The sequence below is a fragment of the Trachypithecus francoisi genome, unplaced genomic scaffold (assembly GCF_009764315.1).
Source record: "Trachypithecus francoisi isolate TF-2019V2 unplaced genomic scaffold, Tfra_2.0 Lachesis_group5, whole genome shotgun sequence".
Taxonomy (NCBI): domain Eukaryota; kingdom Metazoa; phylum Chordata; class Mammalia; order Primates; family Cercopithecidae; genus Trachypithecus; species Trachypithecus francoisi.
Window position 1 is genome coordinate 6,118,671 of NW_022681470.1, and position 13,947 is coordinate 6,132,617.

Consider the following 13,947-nt stretch of genomic DNA (forward strand, 5'->3'; position numbering starts at 1 on the left):
GACTCAGCCCTCTGTACTGTTAGAATGGCACGTCTATTTTCTCTGCCTGTCTCTCTCTCTCTCACCCTCTCACTCCTCACCCCTCACCCCTCACTCATAAGGTCCTTAAGGGCAGAGACTCTCTTAAGAATGAGGCCACATTTCTGAATTGTCAGTATTAGCACAGTGCATCATAACAAGTGTTAGATGCCCACAAAGTATTTTAGATGGGATGAAACGCGTTTTTCTTCACTTGCCTAATGCCATCAGTGGCTGCAGGTAGAAAGCAAGGAACTAAGTAAGTTCATTTACTTTCCAAGGGTCTCTTCCACCCTAGCCCTGGGTGTGCTTGACTTCAAGTCACAGACTATCACTGCAGACTGAGAGTGCCTCTTCGGTGCCATTTGTCTTTTGCAAACTTGATGGCTCTTTTTGTTTGTTGGTGTGTGAGTTAAGCATTGGCGAAGAAAATAATACACAACTGAGTCACCAGTGTTCTACTCCCAGAAGTTTTCTTATCCAGAAAAACATAAAATGGGAGGCTTGAAGTCGATCATCTCTGGGTGTTCTCTGTGTTCTACCATTCTGCCATTCTCCAGTTGTCCCCTGTAATTTGTGAAACTTGGGATAGTATCTACCTCTGCTTCATAATTGGAAGAACTTTAAGTAAATGCAGACCCCCCGGGTCTGCTGGTTAGTGCTCAGTTGTGTCTTAGGAAAATTGAACTATGGATAAATAACTTGCCTTGAGGTGGAATAGTCCAAGAATACACAGCTGTCTTTCTCACTGCCATAAGAGATGGTTGAGATTCAGGGCTAATGTAAAATATCCAAATAATACCGAAAAATGCAGAGCAAATCACCAACATCTTTAACATGGCAACTCCTCTGACCTCACAAAACCTCTCTCTTCCTGATAGATAACTACTGTCAATAGTTTTATGTGATTCCATTGAATCTTTATTTATAAACAGATGCACATTTTAGTGGCTTCACAATATTTCATAAAATGACTGTATTGTAGGAATCCTCTGTTGATAGATTAATTTTCCCATTTTTTTCACAAATAATGCTGCAGTGACCATCCTTGTTATCTTTATGCACATGTGTAAACACTTCTGTAAAATTAAGTATTGGAAGTGGAATTTCTGAGTCAAAATATGTACATTTAAAATTATGATAAAAACTGCCAAATTGCCATCTAAGCAAGCTCTGCCAGTTTGCATTTTTAACCCAATGCCTGTTTCCCCAACCTCCACCCATTACAGTTCTCAATATTTTGAATTGTTTCCAAACTCACATGCAAAAAAGATGTGCTTACTTGGAAGACATACATTTTTCACTATTAAAGTTTTCCTTTCTCTATTTCTTTGAATATTGCCAGTCCTACATTCTCAGTATTCTTTCATTGAGGAACTTTGATCTGATGGATGCTGGCTTTTCTGGATTGATTCTCTGGTTCTCGTGAGTTTTATCCTTTACACCCATACATGTTGGGACTACTGAAAGAGAAACTGAGGCACATTAAATATGAAAGAGTTTATTTGAGCAAACAGTGGTGACACAGGAGATAGAAAGAAATTATTTTAGGTAGATAGTGAGGGCAAAAGAGTCCTCGGCAGAGCTTCCTTTCTAACAAAAAACCCAAGAAATTCTCTTCTAACAAAGAGCATCCTGAAAGATGGAGCTGCAAACACAAATAAGGAAGCTGGAAGCTTGCACGGGAGGAAGCCTGCAGCTACGCCAATGGAAAAGGGCTACTTGGGGCCAGGCATGTTCACCATGGGGCTCCACCTTCCCTTTGTTGTCAGCAGATGTACAGTAAGAAAGAAATGGAAAACATGGAGAAGCTCAGGCAGAGAACCCTGCTGCATAATAAAAGATTGGCGTGGGAGCTGTCAGAGATTCATGCCTGATGCAGATGGCACGCCTGGTCCTAACTGGTTTTTCATGCCCTATGGAGATCAGACACCACGTCTTCACTAGCTCATCTATAAAAACCCTGCATTTCACTGCAGATTGGCAACTCATTTTTCCAGGACCCCTTTCTGTAACAGAGAGCTATTTTATTTCTTTTGCCTATTAAATTTTCACTCCTGACCTTACTCTTTGTGTGTCCACATCCTTGATCTCTATGACTGTGAGACAGTGAACCTCAAATGTCACCCCAGACATTGAGGCAGCTTTATTGGTTCATGAATTGGGCAGTTCCAGAATGCAGGTGGTTCAGGGCTCTGATGAAGGGGAATGAAGGAGAAGACTTTTATAGGGTGAATACGGGAGCAAGGGAAAGAAAATATTTGGTTGGTTGCAGTGGAGCAGTAGGCTTAGTTGAATCATTCCGGCAAAATCCCTCCTTAGAGGTTAGTTGGCCATTTCTGACTGGATAAGCTCAAGTTTGTTTGTTTGTTTGTTTAACTGTTTACAATGAGTTGAGTTTCAGTTTGCTGATGTAGGCAGTGGAATTGCCTCAGTCTAATGGACTTCCAATTAATTATTTTAACAGGACTTTGTCCTTTTTGCCTTGCATTCTGGAAGAATTCCTTTGATTCAATCAAGAACATAAATTTACTTTCAAGTTGTATCCATGTGATATTCAGCCCATCTACTGAGGTTTATAATCCCTAAGATCTCTGACTGGTCATCTTTTCATAATAATCTCTTCTGATGTTTCACCGAGGCAACTTCTCTCATTCTCCTGAGAACTTGACTCTTATTTTCAGGGGTTCACCTGTGACCTCTGTTGGCTTTATTTTCTCCAGAGTTTGCTTTTACTGCTGGGTTCAGTATCTCTTTCATGATTTTGGCTTTTCTCACATTTTTGGAGATTTTTAGTTACCTGCCCACCCCTATGTTTGTGTATTCCTATTTGCATGTCTCTGGATGAGGGTTGAGCCCAGGAGTTTGTCTCCAGGTTTCATACGAGAGACTGAGTATGCTGCTGAGATGTGAGACATTCACATGCTAGTAGTGCCCTTCTGGGAGTTCTCACTCTCTGAGGAAAGTGCCCTATTCATAGCTGTGAATTGCCCCTATTCATTTGAATTTGTGAGTTAAAACACGTCTGTTTTGTGCTGCTCAACAGAGAGGGCAGAAGGAGGGGGTAGGAGGAGAGGGATGACTGGCCCATCAGCTCTGTATACAGTTTCCCAGTTCATCACTGCGCCAGTCATTCCGGGGCTCTTTCCATTTCTGACTCTCTGTTGCCTCTAGACTTAGAGCTCTGCTTACATTATAGCAGTTTGAATTTTCCTATGTGTGTCTGAGGACTCTCATCTCCTTGGTCAATCCAATTTCCACTAAATCTTTAAAATTTCTTGTCCATAGGTGGAACTCCTTCTAGTTGTCAACATTCATTATAAAATTAGTGTTATAATACTGCATCTGTTCTTCATTTATAAGAATTTTTTATAAGATGGGGAGTAGAGTAGGCCTCTGTGCTCAGTTAACATCTTCATTCAAATTTAATTTCCATTCTGGGTCCTGCTATTTTAAAAAAGATGCCCTCCGTGCCACGTATTATTTTCTTTTGTTTGCTAATATGGGCTCAGAGTGTTTTACATTTTGCACGTGTAATTTTGCAAATCAATATGTTTCTGTTATGGGAATCAATGGAAGTTTATAAGTAGTAAAAAAAATAATAACCAGAGTGGTAAAACACAAAAAGTATTGATTTATTAGCCTCTGCTGTTTTTTTAATTTATTCACTTATTCATCATTCGACAAATATTTATTGAACATGTCTGCCAGGCATTATGAATCTAGGCAAGATCCTAGAACTCAAGGAGCTCAATTTAGTGAAAGAGACTAAAGGTAGAAAATCAACTAGTGCATACCCAATGCTGAATTTATTACCAGAAAAGCAAGTGTGGGTTTTGCCACTAAAAGTAATGGCAATAAATTACCAATTACAAATGGTAATTTATTAATAGTAAATGGTAATGGTAATTTGTTACCACTATTTTTAATGGCAAAACCTGCAATCACTTTTGCACCAGTGTAAATACAACTCCTTGAAAAAGATTAAATCATCTAGTTCACTGCAGAAATCATTTTCATTACTGGTCCAGTAAAAATAACGAGAATTTCCTAAAACAAAAACATCCTTTAGTGCCATTGAGATCACTTTAGTTAGGCATGGGAAAATAAGAAAACTGTGTAACTGATGATTGATCTTTCAATTAAAGGCAAGCTGAGGTAGACAGAGACCTTTTGCAATTTTTATAAATAATTTGAAGAGGAAATGGAAAATTTCTCTTCCCTACTGAGGTCATGATCTTTGCAGATCCTCATATTCCTCTTTCCACAGAGAAGACATTAAATGCACATCTGCTAAATAAATGAATAGTAGAGGCATGGTTTCTTCAATAGTGTATCATAAAACAGTAGGACAAGAAACATATTTAAGTCTTTGTCTGCTTCTTGTATCAATATAATGCTGACCTCATAGAATGAATTGGGAAGCTTTTTTCATTTTTATTTTGTGGGATATCTTGAATAGAATTGGCATTATTTATTTCTCAAATGTTTGACAGAACTCACTAGTGATGCCACCTAAATCTGGAGTTGTTTACTGCAGGAAGGTTTTTAACTAAAAATTCATTTACTTTAATTGATATAAGGGTAATTGGGTTATCTATCTTTTTTGAGTGAGCTTTCATAATTTTTCTTTTTTGACTGGTGGCAGTAGAATTTATTCGAATGTGTCTTAATTATGGGCACTGGGGGCTTGCCCATAGTGTGCTTGATATATAAAACCTAAACATTCTGCCAATTTTTCTTGAGTAATGATACCAGGAAGTTGACAGTCAGGTGAATGTTACACACACGCTTATTGTCTGTAACATTTACATGGCCAGCAGCCACAGCCAGACACAGCATCTTCATCATCTGGAACTTGATTGTGGACTTCACCTCATCCACTTCATTTTCACTGTGTATCAGCAGGGAAGGGAACGTGTCAGCCTTATGTAGGCCTGGGCCTAGGATTTACCGGATCTGCTTGATCAGAGACTCTGATGTCAAAAGGGCATCCTACTTCTTGGCCAGCTTCTTGACCCGTTTCTTATTCTGGTTGAGTTTTTTCAGCACCTCGATATCCACATGTGGGATATCCACAGCCTTGGCCTCGTTACAGTGCTGCTGTTTCCCCAGGACACACACAGAGAACTTGGAGCGGGGCGTGGACTTAAGCCTGATGATGCCCAAGAAGCATTTGTCCTTCTGGGGGTCATAGTTCATCAAACTTATCTGCAACCCCAGTCTCCAAAAACTTGGGGCACTTGCACTGGCCCCCATGCAGGGCCTTCTGCACCACCTCATACAGGGTGTCCTGAGAGACTTTACTGCTCATGGCTTCTCATGTTATGATAATTGGAAAAGGAACTGTAGTCACTTTTATCTTACAAAAAGTTGTTCATTTTATCTACACTGATAAATTTCTTATCGTGAATTTGTTCTTAGCATCCTCTTATTTTTTATTTTGTGTAGGATCTGCTTTGATGTCCTGTTTCTCATAGAGATATTTGGAATTTGTATCTTCTCTTTTTTTCCCTCTTATCTGTATTGCTAAAAGTTGATCCATTTTATCGACAGCTTCAAAGAATCAGACTTCAGATTCACTGATGTTTGTGTGCATAGTTTTGTTTTCTGTTTTCCCTTTTATTGAATTCTGCTCTTTATTATTTCTATTCCCTTGTCTACTTGAGTTTAATTTGTTCTTTTTCCTTTTTACGTTTTTAAAATATACATTTATCATTTAAAGCCTTTCTCTTCTCTCTTCTTTTTTCTTTCTTTTCTTTTTTGAGAAAGAGTCTTGCTCTGTCAACCAGGCTGGAGTGCAGTGACATGATCTTGGCTCACTGCAACCTCCGCCTCCTGGATGTAAGCGATTCTCATGCCTCAACCTCCCAAGTGGTTGGGATTACAGGTGCATGGCACCATGCTCAGCTAATTTTGTATTTTTAGTAGAGATGGGGCTTAACCATGTTGGCCAGGCTGTTCTCAAACTCCTGGCCTCAAGTGATCTGCCCACCTAGGCCTCCCAAAGTGCTGGGATTACAGATGTGAGCCACTGCTGCTCCTGGCTTTCTAAAATTGTTTTGACTTGATTGAGACTTGTTTTACAGCCTATAATAAGATCCATTTTGGTAAATGTTCTATGTGCTCTTAAATAAAGGAATTCTACTATTTACTCAGTGGAGTGCTCCATAAATGTCAGTTCAGTGAAGCTGGTTGATAGTATTTTTTATTTCTTCTATGTACATATTGAAATGTTGTTTACTAGTTCTATCCACTAATGAGAAAGGGGTTTCAAAGTCACTAAATAATTGAAGACTTTTAAATTTCTCTTCAAGTTCTGTTAGCTTTTGCTTTATGTATTTTGAAGCTCTCTTATTAGGTGCATAAAAGTTTAGTTCTGTTCTGTCCTTTTGGTGAATTTACCCCTCTTCCATTGTAAAATTACTTTATTATATCTTTCTCAAATTTTGATACTTTTGGCCATCATATTTTTCAAATATTTTTTCTGTCTCTTCCTCTCTTTCGGAGGCTGCAAGGACATATATATTAGATTTTTTGTGTTGTCACTGATATTCTGTTCAATCTACTGTTTTTTATTTGTCTTTTCGTGGAGCTCATTAATCTTTTCACATGTTGTGTCTAATCTGCTATTAATCCCATTCAGTGTATTTATCATTTCTAGAATTTAAATGTGTGTCTTTTTTATAACCTTTAAAGTCTCTCTGTAGCATACTTAGCTTCTCAAACATATAGAATATAGTTACAGTATAGTTACCGTATTTGCTTTAATATCTGTGTCTACTAATCTTTGTCATTTCTGACTTGACTTCAATTGCTTAATTATTTTTCTCACTGTGGATCATAGTTTCCTGTTTCTTGGCATGTCTGGTAGAAATTACTAGATGCCAGAGGCTGTGAATTTGATTTTATTCTGTGCTGGATATTATCATATTTTAAAAAATATTCTTTAGTTTTGTTATGAGGTATAGTTACTACTCACTGGTGAACAATTTGGGTTTTTTGAGGCTTTTTTTTTTTTTAAAGAGACAGGGCCTCACCATGTTTCCCAGGCTGGAGTGCAGTGGTTGTTCGCAGGCCGCCATGCCCAAATTTGAGGCTTGCTTTTTATAATTTTTTTTTTTTTTCCTTAAGGAGAGACCAAAGCAGCCATGAGTCTAGGGCTCATTGTTTTCTGTTTTATTTTCCAGTCAGTACCTTTCTAATTACTCTACTTCTAATGTATTACAAGATACGTGTCCACTCTGAGTGGAACGCCAACTCTTGCTGGCCTTGTGTGTGGGCTGGCGATTATTCCACCTGCTCCTTCCAGGCAGGTATGTCGCAGGTGACAGGTAGCTCCTCACAGCTGTGTGCCGATCAGCACTCAGCTAAAGACTCAAGGAGACCTGAAGATCTTCACCGCTTTTCTGTGAGGATTTTTCTCTCTCTGGTATTCTGCTCTGTCAACTCTAGTCTTTCTAAAATCCCAACTCTTTCTCCTCAACTTAGGGATTTTGATGGACTCTTTCGAGGTCCTGCTTCTCTGTGCCATGGCAAGGAAGCTCACTCAATGTGGGTCTGGCCCTCAGCAGGATGCTGTGGGCTGGTGATGTACATTTGCAGGTTACTGGTATGTACAGCGAGGGATGCCTTTGGAGTAAATTAAAGTCCCTCAGGAAAGGGGTACAGAATGAGAAGAGAAAATCCTAAGACAGAGCCCTAAGGAACATGGAAATATATGTAGGAAGTGAAGTGCTAACTCTGTTATAAGGATTTTAGAGACATGCCCCTAAGCCATTTGTAGTCTAGACCTTCTGATATGATTCCAGAGTGTAGTCATTATCCAGAAATTTGATAAGTCACCAGATGAGATTACTCTGGATCTACTGGGTGACCTGCTTCCTTTGGGAACATCACTAGGGGCTCAAGATAACAGCACATCTAGAATCATAGGAAAGGCCTACAGGGCCAGGAATACCACATCTCCACAGATGAAGGCAGTGTTCAGCCTTAGTTTCTACACTAATGGACCACCATGGAAAGTTAACAAAAACTGATAATAATAACAATAACTATAGTGAAAATTAAGTTAGAAAATGAAGAAATCAAAAAGAAATGAAAAAGGGAAAAGTCTGCATCTATAAAACAGACATAGAGATTTTAGATTTCTAGACCTAAATTAAATACCCAGACTGTCTCCTACTGTTTGGTTCACCTTGGACAGCTTAATAGCCAAATGTCTTTGAGTCCCAGTTTGCATATTTTTCATGTAGGGAATAATTCTACTAGAACTTTCAGCTTTGTAGATTTTAAGAACTGTACACATAAAAAGTATTATTTTTAAGACTTGACCATGACTTTGTTTTAGAAAATTGTCATGGTAAATACATGAAAAATAATGTGAATAATTTTAATTTTTAGATAATTGTTGCACATTTACATTTTTTACCTCTAGGGTCATAAGTTCCTAAAGGTAAATTCCTTCTTTTTCCTGTTTAAAATGTTTTTATAAAAAATAAAATTGAGATGAGGTCTCAGTATGTTGACCAGAGTAGCCTTGAACTCTTGGACTCAAGCAATTCTCCCACCTTGGCCTCCCAAAGTGCTAGGACTACAGGCATGAGCCACTGCACCCGGCCTAGGTGCAAATTCCTTTTAAGAGCTTGTTCAATGATTTAAAAGCCCAGCTTGAAAATTTCAAGTTTAACACTTTCTCTAGTTAGAGATAATATAGCTCTATTTCTGTATTTGAGTTAAAACATATTTGTTAAGGATATGACATTCAAATATTTTGAATGTTAGCATTTTTTAATATTTACTTCTTGACCAAGAAAGCAATTCTTTTCATATGCATGTAAACTGCTGTGAAAGTACAGATTGGCTGATGCTATATAATAACATTTTAAATTTTGTCTTGTGAAGTTTAGGTTATAAACATGTTTATGGATTCTCCTTAAAACTTGCTTCCCTTGATTAAATTCAATAAAAACAGAAAAGGGTAGTTCAAATTGATTTCTGGAATTGCCTGTTAAGGATTGAAAATTAATGTCTCTTGGTTCCCTGGAGTTTGATATCATTTATGCGGCTCTTATTCTATCATTTGAACATAAGCTTTCACTTTTGATGAGGTGAAAATTAAATGAGACTAAGGAAAGTAGTGACATGACCTTATATTGTTATAGTACATTATTCTGAGGAGATATTTAAAAATGAATATCAGAGTCTGAATTTGTCTTCTTTGGCAAATGAAAATGGAAATAACTAGCTAAACTGCTTCTTTTAATGGAATTTAATAATATAAAATTAAACTAATAGAAGTTAAAATAAATTTGTGAGAAGTTAAAATAAATTAAATTTATGGAATTTAGTAATATAAAATTAAACTAATAGAAGTTAAAATAAATTTATTTTAATGGAATTTAATATAAAATTAAACTAATAGAAGTTAAAATAAATGTGTGAGAGTTATCAAAGTACTTCCAAGAGCATACAAAGTAGCTAGAGTTCTTACTTATCTATTGCTATTTATTATAGCATTCAGAATAAAGAGAAACAAGTCAATGATATTGTATTTGTTAGGATTCATTCATTGAATGCTCACTATTTACCTGGTATGGTATTTTCAAGCTGCTCTCTTCAGAATTGTTATTGAGATAACTAACTATATTTTCCTGGGTTAGAGTATCTTCTGGACTAGATTAATGTGAATATTATTACATTACTTTAAACCTTGCTAAAAGCTTCTTTTTGATGGTTTCCATTTATAATATCTAGGGAAACTGGATAAAATGAAAAAAAGTTTAATCACTTTTTTCTATTGTAAAATGAGTGGCTTCTTGAAAGTTTTTTAGGGTAAAGGAGACGATGATATGTCCACGTATTAGAATATTATGCAAAAATTTAGAACTATGCTATGAAAGAACATTTAAGGACACTAGCATATCATCGAGTGCAAAAACCAGAATATAAACCTTAATTACAGCATGATATGATTTTATCAGATTATTAGATAGGCAGATGGAATATAGGAAAGAACAAGAACGAAATATAAATGGCAGTTAGGTCTCAGCAGGATTATGAGTGATTTTCTTTTTACATTTTGAGGGTTTTTTTCAACATAGTTAAAAGCAAACATTTTCCGATTTTAGAAATAATATCGTTAAAATAAAAACTGACAGCCAGGCCGGTCGCGGTGGCTCAAGCCTGTAATCCCAGCACTTTGGGAGGCCGAGACGGGCGGATCACGAGGTCAGGAGATCGAGACCATCCTGGCTAGCACGGTGAAACCCCGTCTCTACTAAAAATACAAAAACTAGCCAGGCGAGGTGGCGGGCGCCTGTAGTCCCAGCTACCCGGGAGGCTGAGGCAGGAGAATGGCGTAAACCCGGGAGGCGGAGCTTGCAGTGAGCTGAGATCCGGCCACTGCACTCCAGTCCGGGCGACAGAGCGAGACTCCGCCTCAAAAAAAAAAAAAAAAAAAAAAAAAAAACTGACAGCAAGGAGAAAACATTTTCAAAATTTAAAAATATTACTTAAAATTATTTTTAAAGCCACCACAAAGAAAATAAATTACAAAATTTATATGTTTTTCATTAGATTATCATGATCCTTTTAATGTTTGAAAATGAACTACTAAAGGCAGGTAAATTTGAAGGATGAACATGTACTAAGCAGGATTTATTTTAGATGATACTTTAGGGCCCAGGTTCAAAAGTGTGGCCCAGAGATCAGCAGCAGGAACATGTCTTGAAAACTTGTTACAAGTACATCCTTGGGACGTAGCAATGTATGTTTTTACAAGTGATTTTGATCCATGCTTAAATTTGGGAAACATTGCTTTAGGGTTTTGAGTTATGAGACTAAGCTAGAACAATTCCTCAAATTTTATTCTAGGAAATTTCCATCTAACATTTGCCTTCTCTCTTTGTCTTATTTCTTCCTATTTCTGTCTCTCTGCCTCTCTGTTACAGTTTTGTTGAATGTTTATATATTTGCCTTGTTTCTCCAAAAATATTTGAGGCACGTAAATACAAGTGTTAAAAATGCAACAATATACTAACAATAGCAAAGACTCATTTACTATCTATCTTCTATGTATTGTTTTAAGTACTTTTACGTATAGCATCTCATTTAACTTTATTAATAATAACTCTATGAAGCTGTTATTAATATCCCCATTTTACAGACAAGAAACCTGAAGCATATGGCTAAATAACTTGCTCAGAGCATACATCCAATAAATGGCAGAATTCAAGCAATCTTATTTTGCAGCCTGAACCCTCAAACAGTTCACTGTGCGTTTCTTGAAAGTAAAATTAGTGAAGTGACAATGGCAAGTTGGCCCCCGTCTTCATTCCCTCCAACAGAAAGATCAACTAGTAACTATCCACAGACAAAAATATGGTGGTGAAACTCCACAATGTAGGAATAAACCTCAGTCAATGCTTTTCTTCATTTCCATGGAACTAAATTTCCCCATTGAAAGCTAAAAGAAACAGTCTTGCTTTGACCATGCCATCCTTCCCTCTTCCCCAAGTTGGCACAGCACCACACAGGATTCCTCAGTACTCATGCTTTCTATAGTCAGAAAAGAGATGTGAGGAGGTAGACATCTAACTTCTCTGACACTTCCCAGGAAGCCTACTCCACTCACACCTCACAGGGAACAGGAAACAGGAGGGTATGGCAAAGCCAGATCACCTGGGGTCAGGCTGAAACAAAGCAAGAAAGCAGAACCCACGGAGACCAGTGGGTAGATCTTGATGAAAGCTCAGTGTACCTGCCAGCAGTGCTTGATCAGAGGTATCAGGTAATAGCATAGATCACCTGCAAAGTCAAGCCGGTCACTCCCAGAAGAGGTGGGAAGGACTACTAGGCTTGAATCCGTGGATAGCCAGGCTCCATGTCCAGCCTTTGACCCTACCCCTAGGAGCTGCTCAGGGAATGAGAAAACCCTTTCCCCACCCACTGGCAGTGAATTTCCGCAACAGGTAGACACTAGATCTGCCATAAACTGAAGCTTAATGTTTCACACAGCCCCAAAGCCTATCCCCTAGACCCCACATAGCGAGAAAAACAATAACTGCAGCAAATTTTGACAATAAGCAGGTATTAGTTTTGCCACAATCGAATATAATATACTGAGCATAGCATTTAGTCCATTCATCACAATCCACTTAACTTTAGCTACACACTTCACTTTTCAAGGAACACATTGATCGAACATTAAAGGATGGAAAAAGATATTACACATAGAAGGAAACCAAATGAGAACAAGGGTAGTGATAGCTACACTAGACAAAATAGACTTTAAGTCAAAAACTATTTAAAAAAAGACAAAAGAAGGGCATTATATAATGATAAAGTGGTCAATTTATCAATAGGATGTAACAATTATAAGTATATATGCACCTAAAAGTGTAACAGCTGAATCTATAAAGGAAATATTAAAGTATCTGAAGGGAAAGGCATATTTCAATACAATAAAAGTAGAGGATTTTAATACACCACTTTCAGTATTGGATAGACATAAAATCAATAAGAATACATTGGACTTGAGCAACATTTCAGGCTAAATGGACCTAGCAGACATGTACAAAACATTCCAAACCAACAACAGCCAAATACACATTCTTGTCAAGAGCACACAGAACATTTTCCAGAATAAACCATATATTAGGTCACAAGGCAAGTCTAAGCAAATTTAAGAAGATTGAAATCATATCTAGTATTTTTCTGATCACAATGGGTTAAGACTAAAAATCAGTTAACAGTAAGAATTTCAGAAAACTCGCTGATATTAAACAACATGCTCCTGAATATCCAATCAATCAATGAACAAAATAAAAGGGAAATTAATAAATATCTTGAGACAAATGAAAATGGAAACACAACATACCAAAAGTTAGAAATGCAGCAAAAGAAGTTCTAAGAGGTGAGTCTGTAGCAATAAATGCCTATATCAAAAAGAAAAAAATATTTCAAATAATGTTACCCCTTAAGGAAACATAAAAAGAACAAACTAAGCCCAATGTTAGCAAAAGAAAATAAATAATAAGAATTATCACAGAAATAAATGAAATAGAAACTAGAAACTAGAAAGATCAATAAAACTATAAAACTAAGAGTCGTTATTTGAAAAGTTAAACAAATTTGACAGACCTTAAGCTGGACTAAGAAAAAAGAGAAAAAAAAGAGAAAAGACTCAAATAAATACATTCAAAAATAAGAGTGGAGACATTACAACGGATACCACAGAAACACAATCATAAGAAACTATTATGAACTATTATATGCCAACAAATTGGATGCCCTAGAAGAAATAGAAATAAATTTCTAGACACATATAACCTATCAAGACTGAATGACAAAGAAATACAAAATCTGAGCAGATCAAGAACAAGTGGGGAGATTGAACCAGTAATAAAAAAAGTCTCTCGTCAAGAAAAGCCCAATGCCTGATGGCTTCACTGCTGAATGCTGCCCAGCGTTTAAAGAACTATTACCAATTCCCCACTGACTTTTCTAAAAAATCAAAGAGGAAAGAATACTTACACAGTCTTTTTACAAAGTCAGCGTTATCCCTATACCAAAGCCAGACGAGAACATCACAAGTAAAGAAAACTACAGGCCAATATCCTTGATAAATATAGATGCAAATATTCTCAAAAAAAATACAAAATTCAACAACACATGAAAAGGATCATTTACCATGATCAAATAGTATCTATCCCTGGTATACAAGGATATATCCCCATTGAGAAATTATTAAATGTGATAAGCCACATTGACAAAAAATAAGAAGTCATGATCATCACATTACATGCAGAAAAAACACTTCACAAAATTTAACATCCTTTCATGATTTAAAAAAATGCTCAAATTGACCACACATCTGTGGTCAATTTATTTTTGACAAAGGTACTAAGAATACACAATGGAAAAGGA

General features: G+C 36.8%; 1 protein-coding gene and 1 pseudogene across 1 annotated transcript in view; one reads left to right on the forward strand and one right to left on the reverse strand.

Moving 5' to 3' along the window:
- Positions 1-5,332, reverse strand: part of LOC117075943 — a 51,450-nt pseudogene extending 46,118 nt beyond the window's left edge.
- Positions 1-13,947, forward strand: part of PLD5 (phospholipase D family member 5) — a 356,225-nt gene that overhangs the window by 76,783 nt on the left and 265,495 nt on the right. The window lies entirely within an intron of this gene.